Source organism: Bidens hawaiensis, unplaced genomic scaffold (genome assembly GCF_021521415.1).
Source record: "Bidens hawaiensis isolate Kalapana, Puna unplaced genomic scaffold, B.hawaiensis_p1.1 tig00006388_1, whole genome shotgun sequence".
Taxonomy (NCBI): Eukaryota; Viridiplantae; Streptophyta; class Magnoliopsida; order Asterales; family Asteraceae; genus Bidens; species Bidens hawaiensis.
Window position 1 is genome coordinate 400,031 of NW_027491430.1, and position 6,027 is coordinate 406,057.

The window sequence follows — 6,027 nt, forward strand, 5'->3', positions numbered from 1 at the left end:
AAACCATCTTAACATGAATATTGACCTTCGGAGGTTGTTTTTGCAGTTTGAGGGAAACATTGAGATGAGAAACAGCAGGAAAGGCATGTTAAAGGGTGAGTTCAACATGTTCAGCCACGTGCAAGGAGAATCAGTCACTAGCCTCATCCATAGATTTGAAACATTGATTACAAAAATCAAGAAATGCTGGAATTGATTATGACCAGATTGAAATCCATGACAAGCTGTTAAACTCCCTTCCATATAACTGGAATAGTAGCGTGGTCACAATCAAGAGAACTACGAACATACAAATATCCACTCTTGCTGACTTGACATCTATCATCAAGTCGTTTGAAATAGATAACAAGCTAAGAATGGGTAATCACATTAGTTCTCTCAACCATGCTGGAATATCCACCGGGTCCAGAGTTAGGAAAACCTTTCTAAGCCATGCACACCCCACAATTCATGTTGTCAATGGGGTTAACATGATTACCAGTCAACAAGCTCTCAACTCTACCTTCAAGACAACTACAACTCCTCAAGCACCATCAAGTTCAAGATCTTTTCAAGAAGCTGTTGATAAAGCCGTTGAACAAGCCTTGAAGACCCATGGGATCAAGAAACCCACAAGTAGCTCATCCTACTCTGCTCATCAAGTTGATGACTCTAACATGGTACTGTTTCATGCCTTTATGGCAAGCCATGAGGAGTTGTTGCAAGGAAAACTGCTTCCTCCTTTGTTTGAACAAGGAGACATTCCCGAGATCAACAAGAAGGATCTCAGGAAAATGGACATCAAGTATCAACTGGCCATGGTTGTTCACAGGGCTTCCAATTTCATGAAGAAATATGTCAAGAACAGTTTCTTTGACTCAGATGGAATGGTATTGGGTTTGATAAAGAAAAGCTTCGATGTTACAACTGCAACGAATTGGGGCACTTTGCAAGGGAATGCACTAATCCACCCAAGGTTGCGAATGACATTAAGATCACCAAGATGTCTGACAATGAAGGTACTAGGAGAAGTGACAAGAAGCATGTTCTGAGCTACTCCTCAAAATCAAGAGTCCCTAGAATCAGCCAAGGAAACACATCCAAAGGGAACTTTGAGTCAATCTCAAAGGCAATGATCACTAGGAAATCTAAGGTAACAAAACCATATTGGGAAGATGACCAATTTGAAGAGCTAGTCAATCCTCAAACCTTTGTTGAGATGGTATTTGCACATGAAGCCAGTACCTTATCAAGTCCAGCTGCTGAAACACCTTCATTTGTCTCTGACATTCCTGAGGTACACAAACTTTGCACTCAAACTTGTATTGATAAGGTTAAGAACTATAGAACCTATAATGATGCCCTGATATATGAAAATCTTAGCCTTAAATGCCAGAACGATGATCTTAGGAAATCTGAAAAGATATTTGCCACTATGATTAAAACTCACAATAATGATATGGCTATACTCAATGAAAAACTTTTCCAATCTGATAAACTAGCTGAAAATCATGAAAGACGTGTTGTTGAATAAAATGCTAAAATTGAGAAGCTAGAATTAGATTTAGCTCAAAGAATTTTTCTCGTTGAAAGATTTGAGTTAGCATCTGATAAGCTTAACGGAATCATTAAGTTCGCCAAGCAAGTTCTCCGTATAACGAATTGGAAGACTCCACAGAATCCGACTGATATACGAAGCTTCTTAGGGTTAGCTGGCTAATATAGGAGATTCATCGAAGGTTTCTCCAAGATAGCCGCACCTTTGAGCAGTATGACCCGAAAGTCAGTAGTATTAAGTTGGGGAAAGTTCCAAGAGGAAGGTTTTGAGGAATTAAAGAAGAGACTCACGCAAGGCCCAATCCTTGCTTTACCTGATGGTGACGAGGATTTGGTTGTTTGTACTGATGTTTCGTATCGTGGGTTAGGTTGCGTGTTGATGCAACGAGGTAAAGTGATAGCTTACGCATCTAGACAGTTGAAAGTCCACGAGAGTACTTATCCGACGCATGATTTTGAGCTAGCAGCTGTAGTGCATGCTCTTAAAATATGGAGACATTATCTGTATGGTACCAAGTGTACCATTTACACCGATCATAAGAGTCTAAAATACTTCTTCGAACAGAAGGAGTTGAACATGAGACAAAGGAGATGGTTAGAGTTGATTAAGGATTACGACTGCGACATTAATTACTATCCTAGTAAAGCTAATGTGGTCGCCGACGCGCTAAGTCGTAAGAATGAGGAAGTCATTGCAACAGTAAAGTCATACCAGCTAAATATGAATTCAAGTCATTTTGAAGAAATCATCAAAGTACTACAAAGGTGTTAGTAGATGAAGGGTTAGTAAAGAAAGAAAGGATTTATGGCCAACAAGATGAGTTAATGGAAAACACCCATGGTGTTAAGACTAGGTTTGGCCGTATGTGGATCCCACGCCATGGAGATCTTAAAGGTTGAATCTTAGATGAGGCTCATAAGTCAAAATACTCGATTCATCCGGGAACTACAAAGATGTACCAAGATTTGAAAAGAGACTACTGGTGGCCCGGAATAAAAAACGATGTAGTGGATTATGTTAGTAAGTGTTTCACTTGTTTACAAGTCAAATCCGAACATCAGAAGCCTTATGAAAAAATGCAAACACTTGAGATACCTGAATGGAAATGACCACCATGGATTTCATAACAAAGCTACCTCGTACAGCTAAGCAACATGATACCATCTGGGTGATTATGGACCGTTTGACCAAGAGTGCTCAATTTCTGCCCTTACGAGAGGCGATCTCGTCAGAAACGTTGGAAAGCTTGTTCATAAACGAGGTTGTATCTAAGCATGGTGTACCGCTATCGATCGTGTCTAATAGAGATACTCAGTTTACTTCAAGGTTCTGCAAAAGGTTCCATGAAGCTATGGGGACGAGATTAAATATCAGTACGGCGTATCATCCTCAAACAGATGGACAATCCGAAAGGACGATCTGAACCCTTGAGGATATGCTACGTGCTTGTGTTTTAAACTTTTGTGTAAGTTGGAACGATCATCTGCACCTGGCAGAGTTCTCCTATAACAACAGTTACTATTCGAGTACTGGTATGCCACCGTTTGAAATGCTCTATGGTAGACGATGTGATGCTCAAGGTCTCGCCTTGGAAAGGAATCATTGGTTTCAGGAAGAAGGGAAAATTTAATCCTAGGTATATTGGACCGTTTAAGATTATAGTTCGCGTGGGTGAAGTAGCTTAGAAGCTGGATTTTCCCGATGAGTTAGAAGGAATTCATTCAACATTCCAAGTTTCTTATCTGAGGAAGTGTATAGCTGATGATACATCTCAAGTACCATTGATGGACATCGAGATTGATGAACAGAACTACATTGATCAACTGATAGAGATTGTCGATCGCAAGGAGAAGCAGCTTCGTCACAAGGTTATACCCTTGGTGAAAGTGATATGGAAGCATCGCAAAGGATCTGATGCTACATGTGAAGCTGAGGATGAGATGCGCAAGTTCTACCCTAATCTGTTTGAGTCATAGTTAGGTTTCGGGGACGAAACCTCTTTAAGGAGGGAAGACTTGTAACATCCTAAAGTTTTCAAATTTAATAAAAGAAAGTTGCGTTTAGTTATTGGGCATAAATAATTAATTAATATTAATAAAGAAAAGATCATGTACTTGGATTAATTAAGATGGATTAAAGGGTAATGGGCCTTAGGTCCATGGACTTTAAGGGATATAAATACCCCCTTAAACCACCCTAAAATCCTAAATCCTCATTTCCATCTCTCCATAATCTCTACACACTCAAAAACACACACACACATCTACACCACCTTACGGCTGAGAGAGAAAAAGGGAAAACGAGATCAAACAAACGTTTGTTTTTGATAGATCTTTACTATAAGAGCCATATACAATATTTGGAGTTAATTAACAAGCTAACCAAGCCAAAACGAACACGTATGTTATGTTTTTGATCTTAAGGTTTACGTTTTTATAAACGTTTAGTCTTGAAACTTGAATCTCGAATAGATCGGGTATAAACGAAACATAAAGTTGTAAACTTGATGCTAAAACGAACTTAATGGACCTATAAACATGTGAGGCACGTCTAAAATGAACCCTAGATCTGGTTGGAACATTTTAGCTTAAAAGATCAAACTTTATGATTCGCTCGGGTCAAGTTTGGACCGCAAACGGTCAAGGGAACGGTTGGGCTAAGGCCGAACCATAATAAGTGGATTAAGGTCACTAAAACGTGCATTTTGGGTGATAAACGAACCTGGACAACAGTAGTACGATGCGACAAGTTCGCTTGAAAGCAACATGTTCGCCAAGCAAGTTCGCCCTATAAGTTCGTTCACTAATAAGTTCGCTCCTGTTAAGTTCGTTGCATAAGTTCACTTGTGTTAACTTCGCCATATAAGATCGCTGATTGTTAAGTTATCCTCATTCAAGTTCACATGCTACCATGTTCGCTTATATCCAAGTTCGCCTTAATCTAAGTTAGCTTATATCTAAGTTCTCTTATATTTAAGTTTGCTTATATCTAAGTTCGCTTATATCTAAGTTCGCTTATATTGAGACCCGGATACCTGGCGACCTGTATATGTAGACATATATGTGTACACACGTGATGGCATGCATTGTAAGGACTTATGAGAACATAATACAAGAGGGTTAAAATAAAGGAAACCATAAAAATGCTACTAAGCTAATACTAGGCCACTAGATTAGATCAGACGAGTATTGATACGTGTAACTTATATACAGTTAGAAGAGCTCAACTAAAGAAATGATTAACTATTAACGGAGAAAAGAGCAGGATCCAGGTGAGTTTCCTATCCCCACTTCTGTGTTATGCTTTCGGTGTTGTGTGCATACTCGATGTGTTGTTAATACATTTATCCTAAGTGATAAGTGTATGTCCTATGCGTTTTTGTGAAAGGTATGAATGATTGCTTGTCAATGCGTGAACGATCTTCGGATATTTCGCGTACTGTCAACTTTTAATGTTATGTTTAATGATGATAAGATATGTATGATATACGAATGAATGTAAGATGATGTATGATTGTATGGTAACAAAGAAGGTATCGAACCCTACTAATATTCGAGTCAAAAGGGACCGAACCCGAATGATACTCGAGGAAAGAGGGATCGAGCCCTAATAATACTCTAGGAAAGAGGGATCGAGCCTTAGTAATACTCGAGGAAGGAGGGACCGAGCCCTAATAATACTCAAGGAAAGAGGGACCGAGCCCTAATAATACTCGAGGTAAGAGGGAACCGGGCCCTAATAATACTCGAGGAAAGTAGGGCGTAATGCCTTTATAATGTAAGATATGAAGTTAAGTAAGAATAAGATAAAAATTCGAAAGTATGAATGAAAGTATGTGAGTATAATGTATTGCATGGTATGATTAACTAGAACTCACTTAGCGTAGCTAACTTTTAGTATGCACGTTGGTGAGTAGGATGAGGCAACTCGCTTGAGGGGAACATGTGGCATTGAATAAGAGGCTGGCATCGGAAGACTCAAGACGTTTATGTTTAATGTTTTGTTTATTTTGAAAGACAGGATGTTGTTTTAAGATAAGTTATGGATTGTTATGAAATGTTTTATTAAAGTTTTTATATTCCGCAAATGTTTATTAACTCTGATGATTAGAACTATGTTGATGAGTAAATCCAACATCCAAATGTGAGGCACCGGTAACGGGGCCTTACAAGTTGGTATCAAAGCAAAGTTCGAGGGATTTAAGCATCCTACATGCTTAGACTCGAACAAAAATTGGGATTAATGTAAGAAAGAAAGAAGATGCCAATTCAAGAATGCCATGTGTCACTCAAGCAATCTCAGTATAGGTAAAGAGTATGATTGAATAATGAATGTTAATGTTAACTCAATTGTTAAAAGAAAGGATATGTGAATAATAGGGATATGAGTTATTGATTACTTGATTTGATTGATTGTTTGAAAGTAGAACCAACACAAATAGACTCATAAAGGGAAGTGTATAGGACACGGAAAGTAACGTGATCAGCTAA